Raw genomic sequence first — 27,655 nt, 5'->3', positions numbered from 1 at the left:
CCCATAGCAGCCAATTCCTATCCCATCCACCTCCTCCAGTGAGGAGTTAGAGCTAGGAAAACAAGCTGGTGCTTGGAGTTTCATGTCTCCTGATTATTCTCATAAAATAAATTTAGCCTAACCTCTGCTCTCAAGCTTATATTATAGGCTTTATTTATTTATTTATTTTTACTTCCTAAAAAATAGTGTTCATTTTTATTTCAGCTGTTCTGAAAGTAATCAGAGAAAAGCAACACAGATTGCTGGCATTGATGGTGGGGGGCAGATCTGCTGCCCCTGCTGAGGAAGTTGTGGATGGCTGTCACACAAAAACTCACTCGATGTTATCAAACACCCTCATTTCACTTGATAAAAGAGAACTTGTTGCAGAAACATTAGGGAATCTTAACTTAAATCATCATCAAAATACAGCCCCCATTCACATGGAATAAAAGGGAAAATATTACAGCTGACATTAAGGACAGAATCAGCCCAAATGATGTTCCCCAGTTGCCTTAATTTGTGGGAGAAATTCAAAGCTTATCAAAAATTCAGCTAATTTCCATGGAAACAGGATTTTAACTAGTGAATCAAAACTGCAAAAGGGCAAAAATGCCAAACACAAATTATAGAAATATTTTTCTACATTGGGATTCTCAAAATAGGAGGCAAATAGTTAAACAGAATAGAAATAATGAATTCACAAGGGGCTAATTTTTCATCATCCACACTATCTTTTTTTGTATAGTGCATGTCTACCTATATATGCCCATGTTTGGAATATTTAATTAAATGCCCTAATATTAAAATACTGACATATTTTTTATGGTTTTAATATCTCTAATAACTTAAAAAGCAAAAAGGATGTGGAGAAGACACACCTGCATTTAGTTCAGCATCTCACCATGGGCCAGTCACAATCTGGACTTAAATTTTGCCTCTGTTTATGGAAACAGCTAAATACATTTTTAGTGAGTATCCCAGTGGAAACATTATCAATAGGATTCTCTGCTTCAGAATTATCACTTCACCTGAACACCCACAAAAAATGGACAATTACTCCCCTCAAACGCATTGGGAGTATATGATTTCTCTAAGCAAACAAGGCTCACTGTTGCACTTTTGTCTTTGCAGTAACTCAGGTTCTTGCAATAAATACCTGCAGTAAAATTTAACACTGGCAATGACAAAGCTATGTAAGAATTGGATTATTTTATATTTTTCAGTTTTTCAGCATAGGAGCTTTTACAGTCCTCTTTCAGTTTACACAATTTTTCATAATTTACAAAACAAACACAAAAGTGCAAATATCCAGTTCAGCCCAAGGATACAGAGCAGCATGTGGTGTTCTGCATTATACCAAAACTGCTGAATTTTTTAACATCTGACTGTCTAGGAAGAGCTTTTTCAGATCACATAACTTGGAGAAATTTAAAATTCTCTATATAGATTGTGCAGTGTTAAGGCTCTGACACAGCTGAGATTTTAAATTTATGAAAATAAGAGAAAAAGTTTAGCAACATTGTTTTTCAGCTCTTAAAATAGTGAACAGATTCCCTTCCAAACTGAAGAGTAGTAAAAAAAAAAAAATTAATTTAATTAAAATTACTAGGAGCCCTTCCATTCCCTCCTATGACAATTTTATCCCACACATATGTGGTGGTTTGTTAATTTGTTTTTTTCTTTGGAATATCTTTACTATTTGATCAGATCTTTTAAGATGGTTCAATATTTATCCACTGATTTTTCAGTTTTTCTTTTTTAATAAATAGCATGCACTGCAGATATATATTGAAATACAGAAGAATACTTCAGAATTGTGTATTTGTTCTGCTGGGGTTTATTTATTTTTTCTACATAACTCTGTGTTTAAGAAACCTTCAATGTACTGCCAAAATAAAACAGAGATGTTACATGTAACTTTTTAAGTCAAGGAACCATGGTTTCCTAAAGATAGCTTCTAATGAAAGTCAGGGGTTTTTTTACACCACCTTTACTGATGCAATTATATTTAATCACTCTTAAGAGTCAAGATTTTTAGCAGCTAGATGAAGTATACTGGATTAGCTTAATAGCCATATCTTTCTCAGACTTTTTAAAACCTGTTTTTCTTTCCATTGAAGCAGAGAGCGAGGGGATTGGAAACTTCCAGTGATTCTTTTGTAGACTAAAGTGGTTTAACTCTGCCTGCTCATATAAGAAGACAACTCTAATTCTCACGGGTCAAGAAAGAGAACAAACAAAACCTACATTCTACGTTAGCCAGAAGCACATATTGTCAGAAAAGAAACAGGACAGAAAACATTACCTGCTGTACCAAAATATACAGGCATAAAAAAAATCCTTCAGGAAATATGAGACCCAACTCTTTTCCAAGTTTTATGAAAAAGAGAGCCCATGCATTTAGAGCTAAACTGGATGAATCCATCACTTGACTCAATACTCCAAGGAAAATGTGGCACATAATATATTAAGTTAATAAAAAACAAACAAATGTACAGCTAATAAGTCTGAAAATTCAAACCTTAAGTTCCTCATTATAAAAGCCACAAGTGACTTTCTAAGCAGGACTACCCAAACCACTATGCTGCGTCCCTGGGGACAATCAGTTTTCCTTCTCATCTTCTTTGCTGCTTTTGTACTGATGTATAAAAGTTTAGTTGTGTGGGGCTCAACCACTTTGAGGCAGCTTTGAGCAGTCACCAGCCTGGTGATGAGACGACCATACGTGATGAAAGGACAAGGTTAACTCACAGTTTCAGAGTTAGTGTTGGTGTTTCATGTGCCACATGATGAATAACAACATGAGAGGCCCCTATTCTTCTGAAATATAATTGGCTTTTCTTTAGAGAACGGCGTAGAGAAACACAAAAACCCGGGGTAACATTCAGGTCACGCTCAGACAGATTGACTTCCTGGTGCCTCTTTCAAACCTTATCTTCCTCCTTCTCCTCTCTCGGAAATGCAAATGGATCCCCCCAACTTTCCTTTTGACAGTTGTGCTTTCCATGCAAACATCTGGTGGCTAACTAGAGACTGCTAACCCAGAGACCCCAAAAGGCTGGCTCTTTGATTCCATTTTCCCTCAGACATCCTGAGCTCCAGAACAGCCTGTTGCTTCGTCCAGGTCACTGCCCTGTGGTTCCCTTCTGCCTCCCTGCTGAGGAGGGGAGAGTCTGCTCAGCCAGACACAGCACCACTGCCCACTGCTGAACTAAATAAATCCTTGTGGCTCCCTTCCCACCAGTCTCAAATCTTTCTTCACTTTTGTGCATTGCTCACAGGTTCATCCCCCTCTTCCCTCTCTCCTGGACTCTGCTGTGTCCTGCAAAAGTGGCTGTTGTTTTGTTCTTTTTCCTCGATATTTCAGCTGCTCTTATTCTTTGATTCATTCCTTTAGGGTTAGATGGTTTTTTTTCTCAGCAATTCTCCTGTAAACTGGAATCACATGTCCCACAAATGATCCTGTCTCTAATTAGGAGATCTTTTATGTCTCTAATGTACATGTGCATGCCAGAATTTTCCATCACACAATGCAAGCATCTATGCTCTTCTCTGCTTCTTGCTTTTGGGATTTAGAGAAAAGTATCCCTCTGCTATCTCCTGTACATTTTCCTCAAATATTTTTCCCAGCTGTTTTGGGGTTTGTGTATTCAATTCCTGGCAATTTTATTTCACTCTTTTATTTTGTCTGGTGAAAGTGTAAGAAAGCTCTACCTTCATCTTGTCATTTTTATCCCCTTTGTCAGGCTCATACACAGACACAGGTCTTCCACATGGGCCTGAAATCTTGGTCCAGCAGTTTCACATTCTAAGGGGTCTGGTTCCTTGCAGGGGGTTACTCTGCCCTCTCTAGGTGCCATTAATCAGATTTTTTTCTCTTTGTGGATCTCTCAGCCTGCCTGATGCTAGCCACACTTCCATGCACACCATGCTAGGTAAATAACATGAGGGCTCCACATTTTGCAGCAAACTTCATTATTCATTGAGCTTTACTACCCATAACACCTGGATATCTCAGTCTGGTATGACAACAGTAAAATATCCAGTGTTTCAGACTATGCTCCTCTTTCTAAGTTCCAGTTGGGCTCCCACAGTCACTGTGACAGGAGTTTGCTCTCACAAGTTTGGCAGACACTTCCAAATCTCCTCACCTCCGTCCTGCCCAAGTAGCAAATTTCTTTTCCTAGACTTCTAACAGCCATCTTTAGGAAAACCACAACATTCTCTAATGGCAAGTGTCCTATGAAGAAGTGATGGTGTCAGTCAGTCCCAACAGCAGATAAACATTCTTGCTTGAAAAATTCTGGAGGCAGTGCTTGACCCTAACAAATCACCTGGCAGAACAACTTCTCTCTTCTGCAGCACAGCTCCTTGACTCCACAGCAGACACAACCTCTCTCTCCATTAGTTCATGCCTGTAAGAGCTTCTAAGCTCCATAAACAGAAGGGAAGTTACATTTTAATCACGTGCATAAGCTCTGATAGTCAGAGGCTGTGCTCTGGGAAGATGCTCAACCTCACAGGAGCAGAGCACCCCGTGTCCTTGATGCTGGGAGGGGGCTTGGAAGGTAGGAGCTCCTCACTGTCCCAGGCTGAGAAGCTCCAGTGAGTCTCCAGCAGAGATGCACCTGCCTGGGGCATCCTGGTGCTCTCTGACTCTGCATCCTCAGCTTGGGGCTGGAGGAGACCAGAAAGGATTCCCAGGACAGGTGGCACATCCAGGTGGGTCCAAGAGGGCCGCCACACGAACAGAGGCACAGGTCATGGGCACCAGCACAATCAAAGCAGTAAAAACTCCTTTAAAGTGCTTTATCAGAGCAAGTGGAAATTCTGAAAATGAGGATGTCAGAATTTAAATTGATCTGCGGGGTCACCGTACGCTTCATCTGGCTACAAACACCACCAAGCCACACCACCAAATGACACACCCAGGAGAGCAAAGTGCTGAGATTCATTTTTTAAGAGCTGAGTTCTAAGATTTGGGACTGGCACAAGCCTTTCTTTTTGCAAATTCAATTTTAAGGCTAGATTTAATTGTTGCTAAAAATAAGGTAATAGAAGGGTTCCGGTCTTGCACTATAATGAACTGCAGGCTCAAGTGTTTAAAGAAGGAAAATTGCATTGATGAGACTGGATCAAAGACAAACAAAAAAATCAGTTATTTCCTCTTGAGGGTAAAAAATTTGGGAGGCTCACGCTTTTTCAAGCAGCCCTTACTGTGGTTTAGAGGCAGAGAGATATTGTAGTCAGATTTGATTTATTAACAAAACAACAAGAAAAAAAAAAAACCAGAAGCGGGCACATGAAGACTCCAGTGTCAGAGAAGACTCAAAGAAAACCAAATGTAGCAGTTCCTATTACAAAGTGGAACATGTTCCCAAGCTTGCTTTGTTTCAGAAATGAGCTGCAATGCAGACAAGGGAATGGCATTTGTAACAGCTACAACTGCCTGCCATCCGCAAGCAGGAAACCTCCTGCTAAACTTCAGAGGCACCACCATTTTTAATTCCTTGCCAACATACACACTTGTCACGACTGTTGGGATGCCAACCATTTCATGACAAAATACAAACAGCAAGAATTTTTAATCCAGGGAATGCTCAGAGCAAGTTCTGTCACTCCCTGTGCCTCATTCCAGAGTCTGAAAATAATACATGGCACAGTCATTACAATTAAATCTACACACACTTAAAATTCTTTAGTCTTTCATGTCTTTTTTAAATGACTGTTTATTGTACCCAGTTTACTAAATCAGAATTTTGTGGACACACTATTTCCTTGTCTAATAATACTGAAATTAAAAATAAATAAAAAGAGCAGAGAGGCCAGGTAATTGCTTGAATGCAGGCTGTATGAAATCAGTTTTATAGATGCATGTCCTGATTACCTCAACCAGCTCAGGAGCCCTAAACTTGCCTGTGATTTGTGAAGCTCTTCCAAACACAGCTGAGTGGTCACATCGTATTGACTGATGATGTCAGGCTGCTAAACCATATCTGGAAATGGGAGAAAGATACAGTGCACTTTCTTTAAACTACTATCCTAGAAGCAGTATTTGTAGCAGTGCTGCATGAACTTGTGAATTTCAGGCAGTCTGTGCCTGTGACCAGCAGCTCCACATTCACACTGAAAACAACATGTCCTTAAAACTTACTTTTCAACAACAGTATGCACTCTGGTGTTTTCACAGAGCAGAAGCAGTTCCCTCCCATAAAAAACAACAACAACAACAAAAAAATTAAAAAACCTTCAACAAAATATAAGAATTATATGTGGAGTATCACACGCCTAGGTTTAATCACAGAATACCAGATATACCTGCAAAAGGGCTCCAATATCTTGCTGTAGCATTCTACCTTTTCCTATTCTGCTACCTGTTTCAAGAATTGCTACAATCCCCCGACAGACACACTGGGCTGGAGGTGCCTGAAGTCTTTGAAAATGTGAGACAAAGGAGACAATGACCTCAGAACTGGTGAGGTTTTACCCAGCATCTGAACTGAATTTCTTAAAAGCCAATGTCCCCCATCTCAGGCCACCTGAAGACAGAGAAGTGACAGGAAAAGGGAGAATGGCTTCACAGTGACACAGGGCAGGGTAAGATGGGATATTGGGAAGAAATTGTTCCCTGTGAGGGTGGTGAGGGCCTGGCACAGGGTGCCCAGAGCAGCTGTGGCTGCCCCATCCCTGGAAGTGCCCAAGGCAAGGCTGGACAAGGCTTGGAGCAACCTGGGATAGTGGAAGGTGTCTCTGCCCATGGCAGGGAGTAGAACTGGATGGGCTTTAAGGTCCCTTCCAACCCAACTCATTTCATGGTTCTGTGATCCCATGGTTCAATGTAAAGGAAAAATTAGAGACCAGAGGTGTTCTGAAACTGTCCTGTTAAAAGCAGCACCTTTTCCCAGCCAGTTTAACAGGCACTGGGTCCAGTTCCAAGCAATGTGGGTGTGTGGGTTATCTCCTGGGACTTCAACCTGCTGGCCATGGGATGCCCAGGAGTGCGCACTCACCACACCTGATGAGGATACAGGCATTTCTAGAAAGCCCCCTTCCAAACATCCAGAGCAGGTCTGCAAAGTAGGTGGGGAAACCCACCCATCTCATTTCATCACCTACAGAGAAATGATGCTTCTGTGTGCTTTAAATACAGGAATATCAACTTATTTGATGGATATCTATCTCACGTTTTGCTTTTGTTGGGTATGGAGCTTCCAGGGATAAGAATTCACACATGCCAGTTATTTAAAAATTTGCTTTAACTGAAGTTAAAGCAAGCAAGTTATTGGAAATAGTTGAAATTGGAAAAGCGAGTTATTGGAAATAGTTGAAATCAGAAAATAATTGAAAAATAATATTATAAGACTATGAAAGTACTTGGTAACCTGTTTGGTAATTAAAAAAAATATGATATTTAAGAAAAATTAAGAACATGACTTATACCAAAATCTTTGAGAAAGATCATGACTTGCCCAAAATACTCTAAATTAACATTATTCCTGTTCTACCTTTCTCCTGGTTACCCAGAGAATTTAAGCATCCTCTTATGCTATTTCTTGCGAGATCTTTTTGTTCCTTAAAATCTTAAAATAAAATTTCCTTTCTTTCCAATGGCTGATAGAGCTTTTTCTCACAGGACCTCCTGCACAGGAATCCTGTACAGAGACAAAGAGCCCCATACTGAAAACCACTGCTGTGTTTAACTAAAGCTGTCGGCGCTTTTTAAAACCCATCAGAAACAGGACTGAACACACACTCATCTCGTGATCATTTTTCAGCTGCAGATTGAATCAGCCAGCTGACTGCACAAATGAAGATTTTCTTTAGAGAAGAAAAAGGTTATAGTCAAAGCACAAAGTTCTCAAAATTTAAAAGGTGCCAAAGGAAAGGCTGCCCTCTGCTCAGAAGTGAACTGTTATGACTGAACTTGCCTATGGCAGCAAATCTGAATAATACACTCAGCACTGAAAGTTCACCCCGCATATTTTAAGTTTTAAGGAACTTTCTTATCTATTTTAAGGAACAGATAACAATGACAGTAAGAGGCAACTAGGCTCTCCCACAATTAACTTCCCTTGTTTCACTACCCTCATTTTAGTTGGAGAAAGTCAATACCTTTGCAATTATCTAACTTAAGGACATGTATTAATCTTTATGTTGCACACTGTATTTCTACTGCAGTGCATTCCTTCTCTAGGAAAAAAAAAAGAAAAAAGGATTATCAGTCATTTCCTGTGGGCTGGAAAGAAATCCAGCTTGAAAGGCTCACAAGAGCAATTTAATATTGGAGCAACTGCACTGTCCATTCTCTGTATTCACTGTTCACCAGCTGAGTGAAGATCAGTTGTGTACAAGGGCATCTGCTTTTCACAGGTGGGTCTGACAAGCCCAAATTATTCCATTTCTTGTGGAATTACAAAGAAAACTGCAGCTGAGGGAAAAAAAAATCCCATACAACCAAACCTCTTTATTCACCTGAACACATCCAAATTAACTTTCAAGCAATTTAACAAGCATGGGGTCAGCCTTTCCTCTCAGCTATTATTTATTGTATACACTGATGATACTCTGAGTACAAATTTATTTTAATTATTTGTGACAATATAATTTGGCATTACCTGATTTTATTGTTAACTGGGTTTCTTCCTCAAAAAATGAACTGCAGCCTCCAGAGACTTTAATCTTAACAAGACTTCATACATTAGAGTTCTTGGAATAGACCACTTCCTTAAAAATACATGAGGATCAAGTTTTAGAAGATTTTAATTTAGTTTCTGATGTTGCAATTTATTCTGAGGTCTAGTCCTAAAGAGATACATGTATTACTAGACTTAGATACATCAGAGGTAGCAGTAATAACCCACTGTTTTCTTAATAAGAACAACCACCTCTTAACCAGACTGATATTTTTAATTTCTCTCCATTTTTAAAAAGAAGATTCTTATGATGAGATATTGGTGTTTTAAATTCAGTGTAAAATATATGGACACACAAATCTCAGCTTTTTAACACTGCTGGCACTAACTAAAGATATAAACTACAACAAAAATCATCAAACTGGTAACATTTCCTCAATAGAAGTCATCCTTCTAGATAATTATTAAAGGCCTCAAATCTCCTGACCCCCAAGTACCGTTTCATCAGATACACAGCCCCAAACTGCTGTCCCCCGGTGATGCAGACATAAATGGGCTTCACAGCCAATAAACACAAGCTGGTTTGGACCAAGCTGTGAGAGGAATCAAATCATAGATTCTCTAAGGGCTCTTAGAGAAACTGTGCTGTGGCAACTCTCACACACCAGTGACCCCCCAAGACTGACATTCCAGCTCATCTCAACTGCCTCAGAGGTGACATAAAAGATGTACAACCCCTGAAGTTAAAAGATCTGCCCCATAGAGGGCTCTGCCCTCAGACACAGGCAACCCAAACCACTTTACATATTTATTATATACATGTATGCATGAACACACAGGTTTCCTATGCAAAACAAAATAATCTCATTCTGTGCCAGGATTCCTGGGCAGCTTTTTCATGTGCTTGATGTAATCCACAGTTGGGTCATGCAGGCTCCAGATCAGCACGATGGATTCCTCAGCCAAATGGTAATTTACAGTAGTCATTTCCAGAAATAGGACACTGATGTAATGGTTACACAAGTCTTTGCCTGTGGTCATTAATACCTCTGGTGCTCTGGGGTGCACAGTGTGGTACTTGTGTCCAGCTATCGTTCTTATCTACAGCATTTGGAGTGACAGCAATGAGAGAAAATAGGCATGCTTTGCCTTTATTGCAGAGGCACAGATGATGGGAGGATAGGGGATAACCAGATCCAATAAATAAATGGATCTGCATGCTGTTGATTCCCCCACACTTATTACTGTGCGTTCTACCACAAATATTCTCTTTGATGCTTACAAGAAAGATGAGCTACAAAGGCTGCAAGAATGCTTATGCCCATTACTGTCTTAATTATAAACTTGTCTGTCTATAAACAAACGAAAAATAATGTCTGTTTGTAGGCCCAAGCCAAACTCCTAGGGCTATAAAGTGAGCATTCCATTTTTTTTTCATTTGTCATAAGCAGCATTTTATATTGCCCTGAATGTGAACACCTGCAACATTAACAACTGTGCCCAACACACATTTAGAAAACAAAGTTTCTGGAATGTGTTTTAGTTATATATATATAACCTAAAACAAACCATAGGAAAAAAGTCACGTGTAAGAGAACATAGTGATAGCCTCTGGAAAATGCTCTTTATATAAAATCCTATGGCTACATAGGAGAAGGGATCCTGATGACAACCCAGCTGCCTGTACTACACTGACAGAGAAATAAGGAAATACACTGGAAGAGTTTAATTCACTGAATGTAATGGACACCACTACAGAACACAAACCAAAAGTACTAAGGACAAACAATGGCATAACCTGTACACAGGTTATGCAGCTATTTCTATATTGCAGCTATTTCTCAGGAGCTAAGCAAAACAAAATACACTGTCCTACTCAGTGGTTCCTGCTTTCCCTGCTTATGCTAACAATTATTTTTCACACTTAAACACTTCTGTACTTTGAAACGTATTTTCAAAAGAATAAAGAAAACATAATACATCCTTTACTTCTTAATACTATGCAATTTCTTTATATATACATATATACATTTATATATATTTAATTCTGGTAGTAAACTTGGGCTTATTGTCCTTACTGCTTTGATTATTTAAACAAATATTGCACTGAAATTTTCTATCAATGTTATTGCTTCTATAGACAGGGGTCAATGCACAAAGAGGATCCTCTCTGCCCTAGAATTATACCTTCATGCTTTGCACCAGCTTCTACTTTGCAACTAAGTTGTTCTTTATATTTAATCTTACCTTAAGCATCAGAAGACCTGCAGGAGTGCTGCAGACAGTGGGATGGAAAACTTCTGCTTGGCGACTTTCACTGTGCATTTTGAATGATGGTTCAGATGAGTAAGAGCTTTTCCAGCATTAAAATAATTTCTGCTGTAAATTTTACACTCCTGACAGGGTGACTATATCCAGGCTGACGTGCTGCAAAAAATAATAAAAATAACAAATTTCACCACCCAGAAACAGGCAAATATGTATCAACTGAAGTAGTAAATGTCTGTAGGGGCTTTCTTTTCTCTGCTTTTGTAATTATGGGGCAGGATATCAATATTAGCTGTGAGAGAAAGGCTGCCTGCACACTGCATTTAGATCTTGAACACACAAAGAGGTACGTAGACCAGTGAGAGTACAGAAGTCAGAGTTTTGCAAAAAACCCCCATTTTTTTTAACTGGGTCGTATGCAGAGTTGTAAGCAGGAAGACCAGGATGTATTTTGTGCACACATTTTAAGTTTGCAAGGGCGGCGATTCTCAAACAATTCCCCAGACAAGGATTCTGCTCTTTCTGTGTCCTCAACCCGCTGCTCGCTGCTTCTCCCTCTCAATCCATGAGCTCCACAATGGCACTGCATGGAACAGTGCCCTTTGTTGGGACACTGCACTGTGCCACCAGGAAAAGCAGCAGCTCTCCAGCTGCTCCCTGCACAGGCTAGGGAAGCAGAGCAGCTCCCTGCACTGAAGCAGTGAGCAGTGCTTTGAGCTGCACACCGTGTGCATTTCAGCGCTGCGGGAAGGAGCCGCGCCTGCTCCTCCACTTCCACCTCACAAAGTAACAGAGCAAACCTGACCCGGTGAATCGGCCGTTGTAGGGGTGACATCACGGCCTCTCAAGCATCTTGTGGAATATTTATCATCAAGTTTCTCTGGCAGGCAGAGTAACCATGGTACAGGCTGAGGTGCCACCTCACTTGGCAATTGCACAGGCTGTAAACTCACACTGGAGACTTCCTCAGGACAACTGTGTCCTATGCCCAGGGAGCCAGAGATGGAATTAACATTGCAAGCTTAAATCTAAGATAAAACTCATCAGTGGATGCAGAATTATCACTCTCTCTCAGCAGCCAAGGGCCTCCCCCACACAGCTTAGCTCGGCACACTGTGCTCCAAGAGGGACCTGTTGTGGATGTGCCAGGCTGGCCCTGGGTGAGACACACCTCACGGAGGCAGGAATTCCTCCTGCCCTGCTTACACAATGCTTGCAGACACCTCAAAGACTCCTTGAGCACTATTTGAGCTGTTTGGCAATTCTATCATTAGGGGTTATTACTGTGCAAGTTTCACCTGTAAAAATCCTTGTCCCACACTGGAGAAATATGTAAATAACCCCGCTCAGTAGCTTTAATAAAATTAAATGTATTTTTGTATTTATATTTAATAAAACATATGAAATACTGAATGTAACTGTACCCATGTACAGTACACTAACTCACAGCTTTCTATAGCAACACATATGCTGTTGGACTCATCAAGCAATTTCTATAGGGGCAGGATGATTAATTTCAATCCATACTTCTAAACACGTGTCTCACAGAATTAATGTATACTTTAATTACTGTGCCAAGCAGATGAGCACATAATAGCAGCTATCATTTCAGAACTTTACAGACGTGGTTCACTATTTGAAAAAAACCCCTCTTAGATGAACGTTTGCTTTACAAAAGCAGCAGATTCTTGATCTCATCGATGCTGCTTTATTTTAAAATTAAATCACAATTTCATGATACTCAGTATTGTTCTTAAAGCCTTGGGTTCTGCAGTTATGCAATTACATGACACCTAACAATTTTTAAGACTAAGTATATCTTTAACTGTTATGTTTTATGCTTAAAACCTGTATCTCAGCAGCTCAAAAACCACTCTGCCAAGAAACTCTACAGTGCTGTAACATCTTCTAGCATTTAAATTATGACATGATTTTTGAACCCAAGCTAATATTTTTCTATATTAATACCTGAAATTAGTAACGCCACACCATTAACCCAGAATCTGCTGTGAAGGCCAAGGCCAGCCAACAGCATCAGCTCCTGGCACTGCTTCCAGCAGATGGTCAGCAATAACACCCACAGCCCTTAAAGGGGCTGGACAGGAGCAATGCAGCTCACAGGGAGCCACTCTGCCTGTCCTGGTGCCAGCATCCCATGGGACAGCATGGGTCAGCCCCAGTCCTGAGAGGCTCCTGTGCCACCCCTCAGCCTGCTGAGCAATACTGCAGAATGACAGGGACCCCCACAATGCCCATCAGCCCTGTGAGAAGGGGCTAAGGGACCTGAATAGGCTTTGGTGACAGCCCCTCCACACCCAACAGGAGGCTAAGAGAAGCCAGAACCAGGTTATTCACAGTGGGGTGTGGTGGGAGAACAAGGGACAACAGACGGAATCTGAAATACAAAAGGTCTAGGCTAGAAACAATGGAAAACCTGTCTGCCATGAAGTCAGGCAAGCAGGAAGGGACTGCACAGAGAGGCTGTGCAGAATCCATACTCAGAGGCTTTCATGACCTAACTGAACAAAACCTTGAACCACCTGGTCTCAGCTGGCCAAGCTTTGAGCAGGAGGCTGGACCAGATGCCTCCCAAGGTCCTTCCACTCTGAAGGATGAGCCTATGACCCCCCTGTGCTGCTGACCATTGCTGCCTAACTGGAATGTTCCCTGGAGCTCATCTCTTCTCAGAAGATTTTATTTGCTCTGTTCACTTCTCAGAGACCCTTATTCTTGATACCCTTCAGGCCCTGGAAAAGTGTCTTGTCTGACACCCACGGGACTTTTTGCCTCTGAGAGCCAAAAGCTTCAGACAACTGAACCCCAAAGTATTTCAGCAATACTCTACAGCTCACAGGTTGGGTTTGGACTTTATTGTTCTATACAGTGAGTAACAACACACACACACACACACACAGCATTTAACATGCACAAAGAGGAGTGAAATACTTGTTAATTTTTTCCTCATCATGAACAAAATCCAATTTAGTTTAGGACATTTTCCCCTTATCTTTTAAAACATATCTCACCTTGACGTATCTCTTCTCACTGAGGTCAAAACCACTGCTGAAACTGCTGGTATAAATGTACTTCCATTACCTTCCTCTCGCATATGTTCTACATTTTCAGCTCCCAAAGCATAGTGCAGAGATCAGGAAGAGCCCTATGGCAGCTTCCATGCAGAACAGAAACCCAGAACCCACTGGCAGCCTGGCCCATGAAGCAGATTTCCACACATGGACCTGTTTTTATGGCTACTGGAATGCTGAGCATAACACCACCAATACAACCACACACAAAGGAACTAACAAGCAGCAGTGTTGAGCTACCTAGAGCCCAAATTATATGACATTTGGAAATGCTCCTTAGGCTCTTACATGAGGTTCTGAGGACATTTTGGTACACAGACTTTACTGCTTAAGTCAGAAAATGGGACAGAACTCACAGAAACAAGTCTTACAAGCAGTTAGAAATACACAGCTAGAACAGGTGACCCCAAAGCAACTCACACACACAGCACAAACCTACCATACTCTTGTTAGAAGATCACCTGCCTAAAGCAACTGCTTTAGCTCCTGGAATGCTTTCTGCTTAATTTCTTTGTGTTGTCCAGCTGGGCCCTAACTCCATTTTGCCAATGTGTATAACTTCCCCTTAGAAAATATCAAATGGACAAATCAGGTTCCAGCCCCTGGAACCAAGATATTACTGAGCTCCATAAGCTATTAAGGGGTTTCAAATTATGGCAAACAAATCCCTCAAGGCTCACTTAGAAAAAAAAATATAAAAACACAGGTCTAAGCTTGCCAGACTGTCTGCCTCTCACATTCACACAAACCCGCCTCAGAAGAAAAAAAAAATCTTTATTATGTATGAGGTACAGACCATCTGCGATGGGCTTTGAGAGCCAACTTAAAAGTGGGGGGGAGGAGAGTGTTTCCAACTGCATTCACAGTCAGTGAAGAGCTTGAGACTCAGCAGCTGTCTGTGAAGAGGGAAGAGGTGGTGGGTCAGGATGAATGAGGCTGCACAAGACCTGCCAGGGTCAAGGATGGAAAGGCACATTGTTACACACAAACTGTGTGGAGAAGCATATGGAGAACAGCAGCAAGAACCAAGAAAACCTCGTGGAGACAGTAAGATCATCCTATAAACCAAGGTATTCTAGGAGTGCTGCTTCCCTGTCACTGCAGAAAAGTAAGGGATGATAATATTATTATGTGGTTGTAATACAGACCACTGAACGCCTCATACCATGGGAAGTAATAATGGCAACAGCAGTAAACTGGTAGCAACAAAGAACATGGGAAGGCTTTCTTTTTTACCCTTTCTTTTAGAGAATTATACACATCTTTCCATATCAGTCTTCAAAATTTTCGTAATTCTTTTGACACCTCTTTTCGCTACTCCACTACACATATCTGTATTAGCCATTTACTGTTATGCATACCATACAGCTCAAGAATGTTTCATTTCTGAAAAGGAAAAAAATTACTTGAAAAAAAAAATTAACCACTGAAACTAGAGTTAGAATTAACCCTCCCTGTCCAAAAAACCCCAAATCCCATGAGAACATTTTCTAACTAAACCCATGAGAATGTTTTCTAACATCTAGCAGATTGCTGAGCCTTTGTGTGTTTGCAGCTCAACAAACAGGACAGTTCCTTTGGCTGCAAATTAACTGTGACCAGGTTAATATGAGTAAACCCTTACAAGTGACTGTTGCTGATTCTGTCAGGAAGCAAATCTATTTACATCTCTACTCAAGCCAAAATCATCACAAGTATTTGTCCTGTTTCATAAAATTTTCCAGGCTTTTTAAACACTACAAATTAAACCCTGCATTCACTGTATCGTTGGCTAAAAGTCACTCATGTCTGTGGGGCCAGGCTGTCACCTGGACCATGAGTGTGTGTATGGGCTGATCCTGTGAATACTTACCAGCTGTGGAAGAGGCATGGGTGAATCTCGCCGTCACACACCCAACTCCCTTTTCACAGTGGGCTGCTCCAGCTGGCTGCTGGGGATGAGGGCTCTCCATGCTAAATCCACGGGCTCCAGTGGCAGCTGGGGGTGAGGGCTCCATGCTGAATCCACGGGCTCAGATCTCGGGTGCGCTGCAGCAGCTCCGCAGCCAGCGATGCCCTTCCAAGGGCCAGAGCAGGACCTGCGGGTTTGCAATGAGGCAGCTCAGGTGTGCGTTCTGCTGAGGAAGCACAAATCCCCAGGGAAAGGGTGGGGTGGGGAGTTTGGGGCAGCAGCAACTCCAAGCAGCTTCCAGGAGGCTTGCCAGAGGTTGTCTGCCAGCGGCTCAGCTCTGCTCCTGCGCAGAGCCCGCACATGCCCGGGCCTTCGGCAACACCCGCGCCTGCACAGGAGGCTGAGGCCTGGTGGGAACAGGCACCTTCCAAACGGGCACCAGGACATCGCTTTCACTTTGCTCAGGAACTACAAAGACCAGGAGAAACAGTGCAGGAGTGCTGGGCTTGCTCATTTATTTAAAATAAGATCAATGTTGCCAATATCTGTGCCAATAGCTGTAGAAAATTTACTGGCTGTGCCTCTGCAACTCCACACTGCATCAATTCAGATGAGCCCTTGCTATGAGAATGCCTTTTTACCCACCTATCTAGGAATATGGTTATGCCTAAGCAGGGAATTTTAAGTTGTTTCCCAGACTGTTCCTGAATCCAACTGCAACCTGTTTATTTTGACCTCAGTTCTTAGAAACTGTTGATGCCACGGTAGAAATATGCTGTGTGTTCCAACAGGCAACAAACAGTCCTAATGAGAGCACACTCCATCTGTGCTGCCAGTGCACACAGCCTCAGCCTATAGCTCGGATACGCTGGAGCTGAGCGTGCAGGGACGAGCTCACACTGCAAGGGACGTCCTGGCACAGCAGAGCTCCCCAAAACAGGCCTCTGGGAGAGTCCTGAGGCAGCCAGGGTAGGCACCAGCAGCACCTGAGCTCTCCCCTCCCTGTTCTGAGTTTGCAGAGTACAAGCGCTTACGTTTTTTAAAACGTTCCAAAACTACAAAGTAAAGAAAGCTGACTTAAAAACTGCCCAGTGCTCTCAAAAGGTAGGAGTTACAGCATGCAGAACATATGGCACTATTTACAGCTGGCTTGCACACTGGATTCAAGGGAATTTTCCATCAGCCTCGTACTCTGCAAAAGGTACATTACAGAAAAATGCATGTGGGGATCCTTTAATTTCTCTTGCATCTTCTCTTATAAGATGCAGCTGGGGAGCAACACCCATTGGTATTGGTAGCATGAAACGGTGATCCTTTCCTGTTACCGAGGTCTGGTACAAATTACCATGGATTTAGAGGCACTGTATAAAAGACAGTGCTGATTTGTTTCTAAATTTGTATCTTGATTAAACTGTCAGGCCATAGCACAAATGCAGAGCTCACCTGACTTTAAAATCCTACAACAATAAATTATCCAAAAGTGCAGTACAATTTGGAAATGCTTATAAATGGATCAATACTCTGTCTTATGTTTAGATTTTACATCTTGGTCATGCCAAATCAAATGGAATAGAAGCAGCACTTTACATTCAAACTGTAAACTCAGTGTGCTCCTAATAAAACTGTATGTGAGGGGAGATTGTGAAGCAGGATTTTAAAAACCACCAAGCTGGCCAACAGGATAACAACCGCATTATTATTTTCAGCATAATTTTTAACTGTGTTGTGGTAAACAAAAAAACAAATATAAAGGGCCCAAACTCCTATTCTCAGGAACTCGCATGCAAACTTGCATGGGTCAGATCAGTGGTTTTCAGCATTTACCCCTGTAAATAGAGCAGAATTTGGTCTCATTCATTAAAGCAAAGTCATTTACTTCGGAATAGCTTCAGTGATACTGAATATATTTTAACTACCCAGAATCTCAACATCTAGGATTAGTGCCGCAAACACACATAGGCATTGCAGTCTAATGAAAGAAAAAGTCAATACAAATATAGTGCAGCAAAAGTGAGATCAGCCATGCAGAACTTCCAAAAAGTAGCTTAGGAATTAAACTACTATTATTAAAGCTACTGTTATTGAGCTATGTTAGAGCCTTCACAGTTCACAGAACCATTCTGCATAATGCAAATATTATAAAACAGAATAGATCAGTTTTCCATCATAATTACAAGCCACTGCTGTTCCTAAAGCTTTTGCTTTTTTAACTGATGTTCTTGTATGTTTGAACACAGTTTTTCTACTTGCTTTTACACAGGGTATCCATGTAAGAAAAGAGCTATTCTAAATTAATTAATCAACACACACCCTTCCAAAGAGGGAATATATGATAAAAGTATTACATAGTGAAGTTCAGGCATATTTTTATACTCACAAAAGAGGGTAATTGATCCCCCCCCCCTCTCCCCAGTTTCAAATGTGGAACTTGGCTGCTATGGATTCTTTCCCACACAAATCAAGCCCTAGCTCTTTTGAATTGAAACAATATGGGATGATTATTGTGGGAAATTTTTTACTGTTACTGTAATTTAAAACTTTCTGTACCTAATTTTGCATTTTCTATAAATCAAAAACCCATTTCACTTAGGGCTACAATTAAACAGAGGAAATCAAAGACTAACTTCTAAGCAAGTCTTGCTATTAATCATAGGACAAACTAGTAGTACAACTACTTTTACTGCAGTTCCTTTCTGCCTGGGAACTACATTTTCATCGGAAGCTCGAGTTCTTTAGAGGAGGCTGTGCCACAGATGAGACAAATTAAGCAGAGGTACAGCAAGTGGGAGAGCACCATGTGCTGTTGAGGATGAGCCTGCCCAGCACGGGACTTCTGCAGAGACAATGACTCAGGGTCTGACGCTGCCATTCCAGAAGCTACTATGCCTCTTCCTCCACCAGGAGCAGCCACGGAGTCACGGCTGCTGCTTTACATATCTGAACTGAAATCAGCATCTTTGTCCGTTTAAAAGAAAAATTTACAAAAGCAGTGGATTTCAACACTGATGTTTGTATTGAAAACAGGACACGCGAACACAAAATGAAAATCGGACTGCAAAATGAAAATCGGAGTGCAAAATGAAACCGTGTGCAATATGGAAACATAGGTCTTCTGTTTTTTCAATTCGGAAATTAGATGATGTATTTTTATTTTCTAAAAATAAAAAAATGCATATTGATTGCTAGACAAAATAAAACATGAATTCTCAAATCAACAGAAACATGTTTCGCCCAGCTGTCTTTATTTTTTTTTCTCTGTGTCTGTTTCTCAAAGAAAAATTTTTATGTAATTTCTTTTTTTTCAAGTGTTTTAGGGAGAGGTTTAATGTCTCATGGTGTTAGCCATTGCAAAACTCCTACAGAGGTACAAGTCATACAAGCCATCACATTATTTACAGCAGTGTATCTACAATAAGAATAGGTGATACTAGTAATTTATTCATAAAATATATGCTCCAAAAAAATTTGGCTTCCAGTTAAATAGTCTGCAATGTGTATATTCCATGCTAAAGAGGAGCCTTTTAATGACTGCAAAATAAAATTTAAATATATCTTGTAAAAAATGCCACTTTTTAAAATCAGACACAAAGAAAACAGCTGTGAGGAGTTTGAGGACTTATTGGAAGGGCTTCTTACAGAAACAAAACAAAACCTTCCCAACAGTGACTTACGACTCCAATACTGTGATTCAACAAAACCTGAATGGAAATGGTTTCACCTCTGAGCACAACTAGATTTCAAAAGTAAATTACTTACTAAGGCTATAGATTGAAACATTGTTTTACCATTGATTTTCTTCCTAACTAAGATCTCTCACGTACTCGCAACTCTCATTATCTCTGACAATGAACTCCTGCAGCAATTGACACACCTGTTTCTCAAAAAGCCATGAAACCATGTCAGTGGCTGTGGCACCAAGAGCTCCCAGGCCTTTGCTTCAGGCTGCTGAAACCTGCTCATCCCTTTGAGCACACCTTTCACTGGGGACAACAGAGAGCTTCTTCTGCCTTCCTCTGATGTCCCTATCAGTCAAAGGCAGGCACCCACCACACAGGAGGTGAACGAGCAAAACAATGCCTGCAAACACAGCTTTGCCTACCAGGAATGTTGGAAAGACTGGATATCAATTGACCTAAAGGGTGAAAAAAGAGAGAGTGGGAAAAACCCAAAAAATCAAACACAGAAGTTTGGAAGTCTCGTGCAAAGAGCATGAAAAAAGCCCGGAGCACTTACTGCATGTAGATAGCTACAAACCCTGCCCAACTCCACAGTCCAAACTGGAACACCTACACCTTCTCTTTTTCTGTTTATCACATTCATTTCTCCCATTTGATCTCAACTGATACTGCAAACAAGAGACGGGAGCTGCCTGCCCCGGACAGCTTGTACACCCCTGGTGCTCAGGACATCCATATGCAACTGGGCCTGGGAGTGGAAATGAGAGTCCAGAACCATTAGCTAACAAAAGCACTCCTGAGCCAGCTGGAGACACCAAAATAAACACCAGCACCTCAACTCAGGGGCCCAGCAGCACTCACCCAAAGATTTTCAGAGCCATTAATAATCAGAATATAAAGCTGCCAAACTGGGCAGAGGAATACTAGGGAACATTTCAGAGAAGTCTGGCTGCAGGACTCCTGTATTCCTACCTTTGGTTCAAAGCACTGGTTTGCCAGTGAGCACCAAGCAGCTGGGGATGGGGGGAGAAGGGATGGACAGGCAGAAAGGACATGGAAAGAGGACACAGAGAGTCCCACTCCAGGACTACATGTGGGTGCACAGGTCAGCCCTATGCACAAGCACCTGCAGGACTTGGTTTTCACAGGTACATTTATTAAAAATGCAGGGAAAAACTAAACCCAAACAGCTTTTCCAGAGTTTCTGAAACACCCTGGCCTGCTGGAGCTGTCCACACGGTGGAACCAGCGTGGCTCTGTGCACTCAGCTGCTCCTCACTGAGCACCCCGTGTGTCTGGGACACTCCAGGGTGGCCAGGCTCTTGGGGAAGGGACACTGGACACGGAGTGACCCAGACATCTGCTGCTCCAGCCACTGCAACACCACAGTGTCAGTGTGGACAAACCTGCCTCCCAGAAGCCAAGCTCCTCGTGCAAACAGAGGAGAGGCTGCTGCAAAAAGAAAGGAGTCCTAAACTCAATTACATTTAGGCAAGTAGGAGGATAAAAAGAATAGAATTGTCAGAGAGCAAAAGAAATAAAAATCCAGCAAACAAAACATGTAAAATGTGCTAATGTCTTTATATTTAAAAGTTACCACCCAGCTTTCTGTTCTGCAGGGAGCATATAAAATGTTATGATTTGTAAGTTCTAGTTTTCATGGTCATGGTCTGGTATTCTGTAAAGGTTCGAGGGATTGTTGTTTTTTTAATTTTTTTACGCAATGATCTACCTAACCTCCCCATATAACCTTAAAATGCTATCAACATACCAGATTTTAATTACTTGCACAGCAGAATCCTAAACTGGAAGCATAAGAGACCACGCAATTTCACAGCATCCTTCTCCCAAGCCATTCAGATCCGACCTGAACTTTGATTCCAGATATATTGATGCAGATGCTGAGTGTGTTAGTCTCTCCTATTATTTATCAATGCATAAAACAGAGTGATTGTCTACAAGACAGTGGTGATGAAAGAAACCTCATGGCAAGCAATACATAACCTTTCCATTTTGGTAAGGAATACTAGTGAATTTTGAGAGGCAAGATGCCCCTTGTGCAAGGGCAGCACTGGACCCCTCAAATTCTGCAGGCTCTGCATTCTGAGCAACTCTCCCTTCCCAGAGCAGTGTTCTGTGCTGTGTGTTGGCTTTATGTGGTTTATTCAGACATCAACTGGTTTTCACATCAGAAATCTCATGGGCAACACCAGATTTATCTCCAACTTAAAAGGGGAGGTGCTGAGGCATGGAAAGAGGAGGAAACTTGAAGAGGCTCTTACTCTTATACCCAAGGCCGAGTGAAAAAGAATCTCCCAACTTCTCACTCACTTTTCCAAACAATGGCATCACAATTCCCAATTCATCAAGGCCCAATTTCTGGACAACAGCATGTCTAGATTAATATTTTACAAATTAAAGGATATTATAAGAAAAGATAGAAGAATGACTAAATAAAGTCTCTGATCAAAATAATCTGCAGTCCCAGAAGTGTTAATTGTTCTTTGTATCCATTATTTCTTCCAGTGGCTTCTACAGTAGTAGCTCATGGTACACAACAGACAGAAAAAAGCTGTTGGCCATCTGAAGTGATTTGAGTGGGCCTTAAACTGTATGCAGGCCTTGCAATAGCCATCAGCACGAAGCTGAAATTCACTCTGTGAAGAGTGGCTTCATTTTTTTTTTAATTGCCATTAGAAGCAGACCCATCCAACAGCTACTGCTCACTTGTGGAAACTTTTTTGTCCTGAGCATTCTACAGAAATGCTCAAACAGAGCTGGAACTGAGGCTGCAAGGGCACTGGCAAAGTGGTTTTGCAGCTTGATCTCCTGGTGTTAATTGAATTGTAACATTTTTCTATTTGTTCTTCCACTACTTGCAACCTTAAAACTAATAGACACAGTTAAGGTGTAGGCCTAGTTTTTCACAGATTAATTTTCAGGAGAGCTTGTTAGCAACTCCCGCTGAATCTTCAATTGCTCTTCCATTTAATGTTTTAGGTTAGATTGTATCTCAAGAGGAACATACTGAACAAGAAAAGTTACAAAATTCAGGAACTGGATACAGGTGCACTCACACCCCTTTTCACGGTGAAATCCAACCCGCCACCAGGCCTGTGTGGACTCTTCGGCGTATTCAGCTCAGGAGGCATCGAAAGTTAAAAAGCTTTCAGCAATTATTTCAACAATAATGGAATTTTAGTGCTTCTGTGTCCAGCCCAGAACCTTATATGGGTGCAAACCAGCCATATCCAGCTGACACTGTAAAGAAATCTATTTTGGGAAGAGAATTATGCTCATACTTTAAGTTCCTTCCAACTTGATAAAACCGACAGCAAGACATGGCCTGCAGTGTCCTGGACCAAAGGGACCTGCACAGCAAGGACACACACACGTGTGGCACCCTCCACAAACATGAAGGTCTCTTTAGAAAATTACACTTCTTCTGTGTTCACTGACTTCCACTCTGGCCTTCTCCTTACAACAGTCACAACCACCTTCCATTTGGCTTTCCTGTCCCAAATCAGCCCATTCCTCGAGACTCCAGGCCACCTCGTGCCCAGCTGGCTGCACCTGCAGCCATGTGCTATTCCTTAATAAATTTTAATTAATTAATTAGATAGAAATCCTTTTATCCTCTCTTAAGCAACGCTGCTGAGCTTTGATTCCTGAAAGCATTTTGGTGAAAACAAAATGCAAGCACCAGATAGATATCATTTTTATGCTGTTAAATACCACCCCCAAAAATCTTTTGTGTTATAGAGAAGTAATCACTAGTCTAAGTAAAGCGCTAAATAGCATCTTAAATGTGTACATTTGAATACTGTACATGCAACTTCACTTTTATTTACACCAAACAGGAGCACGCTCATGCAAAAAATACTCAGATTTCACACATGAGACATATACATAGTAACGTAGGTTATACTTTAAATGAAATAATTTTATAGAGACATTCAAAGGTACCAATAAGACAGTAGAAATAATTGTTTTAGTATAATTTAAAATGTAAATGTCATGTAATATGTAATTTAAATGTAAATCTGCACCTTAAACCTTCAATCCATCAATGTAAATCTCCATTTAAGAAATAAAATTTCCATGTGATCATGTTAATTCCTCCTTCTATAATAATTATAGAATGAGAAACGTATAACCTTCAATTAAAAACTGGTAACTAGCTATCTTCATAACAGGTCGAGTTGAAAAACTGTTTCTATAAAATGGTTACTAATAAAAATAAATTTTAAAATGTTAATTATTTATTCACATAATAACTAAGTAATCAAAAAACCCCTATACGTCACACTGTTTTAAAACCAAAACTAAACCTCACGATGAACCCCCGAAGCAAAACTGTATATGTCCTTTGGGCCTGTAACAGTTTCCATCCATTCTGGGATGTGATCAATTCCTTCCATGCACCCTGCAACTCATAAATGCGTGCTGGATTAGGAAGAATAGTGATGCCGTGTCCCTTAAAGAGAGAGAAAGCAAGATTCTGACACTCCTTGGGTTAAACTGGGTAAAGCAAGGAGGTACAAAAGCTCACTGCCCAAGTCTGAAGGCTGTGCAGAATGTAGCATTCTTTAAATGCACTTTAAGCGTCATTTGAGTTCAGGCTTCCTGCATCAGGTTTTTAAATTAGTGTTAGTTGGGTCTGAGAGTACAATCCAAAACCCTCTGATATCTGTGGGAGACTTTCCAGTGACTTAGGACTGGATATACTATTTTGCTTCCTATAGACAAATCAGATAATACATCTTATCTGCCAAAGGTAACAAAACGATCATGAGAACTCTCCTTTCTTAAAAAAAAAAAAAAGTCTGCAACCAGAGAGAAAAATAAATATGGACATAAAAAAGCAGAAAATAAAGAATGATTTATCAAAGAGGAAAATATTTTGAAAATTATACTTGCTGTATATACAAATGTAGAAGTAAATATACCAGAGCTCTTTGTGTTTGGGTAGCAAAACAAATACAGTGATCAGAATCTCTTGGATGCAACAAAACAGCCTTCCTAGCCTTTTGCAGACTGCCTTCCAATAAAAAGCAAGAGCAGCTCTGGAAAGATTGCCAATGCATTTAGAAGTCCATGTCAAAGCTTCGTGTTCACCAACACAGAACTGCCTGAACTGAAACAACTGTCCATCTGAGACACTGTCAATATTTGTAGCTGCTTTATGGTTATTACACCCTGCAGATGAAAATGCAAATGAACTCTCCCACAGAACAGCCCCTCCTCGATCACCTATGTCACTGCGATTCCATGACACCAGCCACTGTGAGCAGTGCTCCAGAAATATTAACCTAACTTGTGTGAAAAAATCAGCATTAGGTGATCACTTTTACAGGCCCCTTAAACTGACTCCTCTCTCTGAGGAATTAACTTCAGTGTAAAACACCTTGGCCTAGCAGGGCTGTGAAAAACAAAAATGCTCTGCTCTCACATATTTCTCTAAGCTACTCAGTTCAGCAGCCTGTCCCCACAGCATTAAAATAAATAGACTTGATGGTGCTGCTCCTTGTCTTCTAAGCTTCTGTTTGCAGGATATTTTTCTACTTTAGAAATTATGTAAAATGAGGAAAAAAAAATCAGAGAAAAATAAAGAAAACACCAGCCTAAATAGTACTATTTTTTCTGATTTAGCACTCCAGAAATATTTGCCTCAGTAGTTATAAAACCACGTGAACTCTTTTATTATTGAAATTGTAGCTGGCCTCTCCTCTGGAAATGTCTGCTTACATTGACAAAGGAACTTCAGGAGCTGAATGAATGCCACAGCAAACATATCGGTGTGAAGGTATCTGAATAAATGGGCAACACGCTAAGTGTCCTTCAGATTTAAAGTATGGCAAAATATCAGTCAGCAATTCAAATGCAATCAATCAAGGGCTGTAGAAAATGATGACTTAATTAATATTTGATAAAGGTATATTGGTTATTATAATAGTAAATTCATTTTTCCTTAGCTCCTCTTCCCTCCCCTTTGCAAAATGTTCGATCGGTATGCAAAGCAATTTACTTTTCTATTTGCGCTTTAACAAGTTTGAAAAGAGCAAATCACTTTGAAACTCCACACAGATTGGACAGGAGCTAAATGTTTTCCTTGGCAGATAACAGGATACGACGGTTGAGGTTAATTTAAATTTACGTGTGTAAAAATAAATAGGCAGTACATTGCCATCTCAGATCTATAGACTCCTTCCAAAAAGGCTGCCCTAATTTAAATAAAGAATGCATAAGGTAATGCATCAGCTACATACCAAATATTGACCCAGCATTCCCTGTTTTTTATTCATAGAACACGCATTTGGAGCACCAGTGAGATAAAGCTCTTTGGAGCACCACCCCCCCCCCCCCCCCCTTTTTTTTTTAAAGCAAAACAACAAAACGGGATTCATGCTTAGATGTGTATTTTGTATTTTGGAGCATCACGTCTAGACAATTTTTATGAGAGTTTTGAAAAGTTATGTGGAAGACCCTGAAAACCACTGTAGCAGTCAGATCTTTATTTGAAACTATTATGCATATAGTCTTAATTCAGATCCCATTTGAAGTCAGTGAAAAAACCCCTGTCGCCTTCAGAGGCCTTTGGATCAGATCCTTTGTTTCCAGAGGTACAGAACAGCAAATTTCAAACGTATGCAAGAACGAGGAGTATACAACTACTAAATAAATGGTAACACTCACTAATCTGTGAAAAAAGACAGTTTTTATAAAGGGCAACTCAAAATTATGAGATCTCATATTTGATGGAATATTTTTTTTGAAAAGACAGGCTGCAAAAGGCCTGATCTGGAGCATTTTATTCCTACATATCCCTCTACAAATGAAGGTGTCTTGAACAGAATTACATTCTATTTTGGAGATCATAAGTCAAATTTAAATAAAATCCTTCTAGAACTGGAGATTTAAAATATCCTCTATGAGTGCAGAGAAATACCTGTGGACACATTTCTGCACCACTGCTAAGAGAATCACAGACTGGTTCGCTCTCTAGTGAGAAGTTACAGGCCAGCATAATTAGTGATTCCACAAATGTGCACACAGGCTATGTTAGTGAATATCTGGCAGAGGGGGATTGCTCCAAAGCCCATCAAACTCAGCTCAACAGAATTCAATGTATTGTGGCTCAGGTACGGAGCACAGATCTGCACAGCCCAGTACAGTTCACAGCAGATAAACTCAGGACTTGCAGAAGTGCGTGTGCACTTCCAAACACCTACCCGTCCATTTGCTATCTACTGGGATCACTGCTAGGGAATGCCTATTGTGCTGGCTACAGGGATTCCAACTTTTTGTCTTCTGGCTGCAAACGTGAGTCTAGCTGCACACACCCTGAATAAATGAACACTTATCTCTGCGACAATCAAACGCGCTGGGCGAGCACACACTGCACAAACACGCATGCAGCTACGAAGGAACACGCTCCACACTGTGTCTTGTTTGAGAAACAAAAACATATGCAATCATATTTTTAAATTATTTCCCCCCCCCTTCTCAGACAGGTACAGGCGCCATAAACCAGCATTAGAACTGTGGCAGCGTGGCTTTGTTGTGCATGTCAGACCTGCACAAGCACCACCACTGCAGGGGGAGGAGGGAGGGCTGATTACCGGCACCTGCTTCAAGCTGCGAGGGACTGATGCAGTTAGCAGGAAAAATGCCTAATTAGAGCACATTTCCATTTTCCTGAGGGAAGGTGTCACCATCACGGGCCTGCCCCTGCCCTGAGCACCCATGTGCATGGCAGACTCTGAGCACCAAGGCCCTGCCAAGCTTTATGGAACATGTGGCACACGGATGGAGGCCGAGTGCAGCACAGAACCCATTCTGCTCGCAGGGGAGCTGATGAAGCACTTAGTGGATGTGAATTACATCCCCCTGCTCAAAAAAAAAAAAAATCAGGGTTCTTTTTTCCCAAAGAAAACTGGATGAGAAAAGGCATTCCTTCCACTCCTTTTATTCCTCCTTAGCTGCTACCGAAGGTTTATGAATACTTGGCATGTACTATGAGAAGACAGTGCTGTACCCATAGAGCCACACAAAATACAATCCAGCCTCACAGTCCTACTCATCTCACACATGCAACAAAGACGAGGACCCCGGACT

General features: G+C 41.1%; 1 long non-coding RNA gene across 5 annotated transcripts in view; it reads right to left on the bottom strand.

The window, feature by feature from the left end:
- Positions 1-27,655, bottom strand: part of LOC115947870 — a 184,991-nt gene that overhangs the window by 58,330 nt on the left and 99,006 nt on the right. For all 5 annotated transcript variants that reach the window (XR_004081723.1, XR_004081725.1, XR_004081724.1 and 2 more), the window contains 2 exons: positions 15,822-16,047; positions 10,863-11,042 (listed from right to left, as the gene is read on the bottom strand). This is a non-coding gene — a long non-coding RNA (uncharacterized LOC115947870). The remainder of the gene's footprint in view (positions 1-10,862; positions 11,043-15,821; positions 16,048-27,655) is intronic.

This window comes from Geospiza fortis, unplaced genomic scaffold (assembly GCF_000277835.1).
Source record: "Geospiza fortis unplaced genomic scaffold, GeoFor_1.0 scaffold10, whole genome shotgun sequence".
Classification (NCBI taxonomy): Eukaryota; Metazoa; Chordata; class Aves; order Passeriformes; family Thraupidae; genus Geospiza; species Geospiza fortis.
The sequence above is the reverse complement of the archived record's forward strand: the minus strand, read 5'-3'. Positions and strand labels throughout refer to the sequence as shown.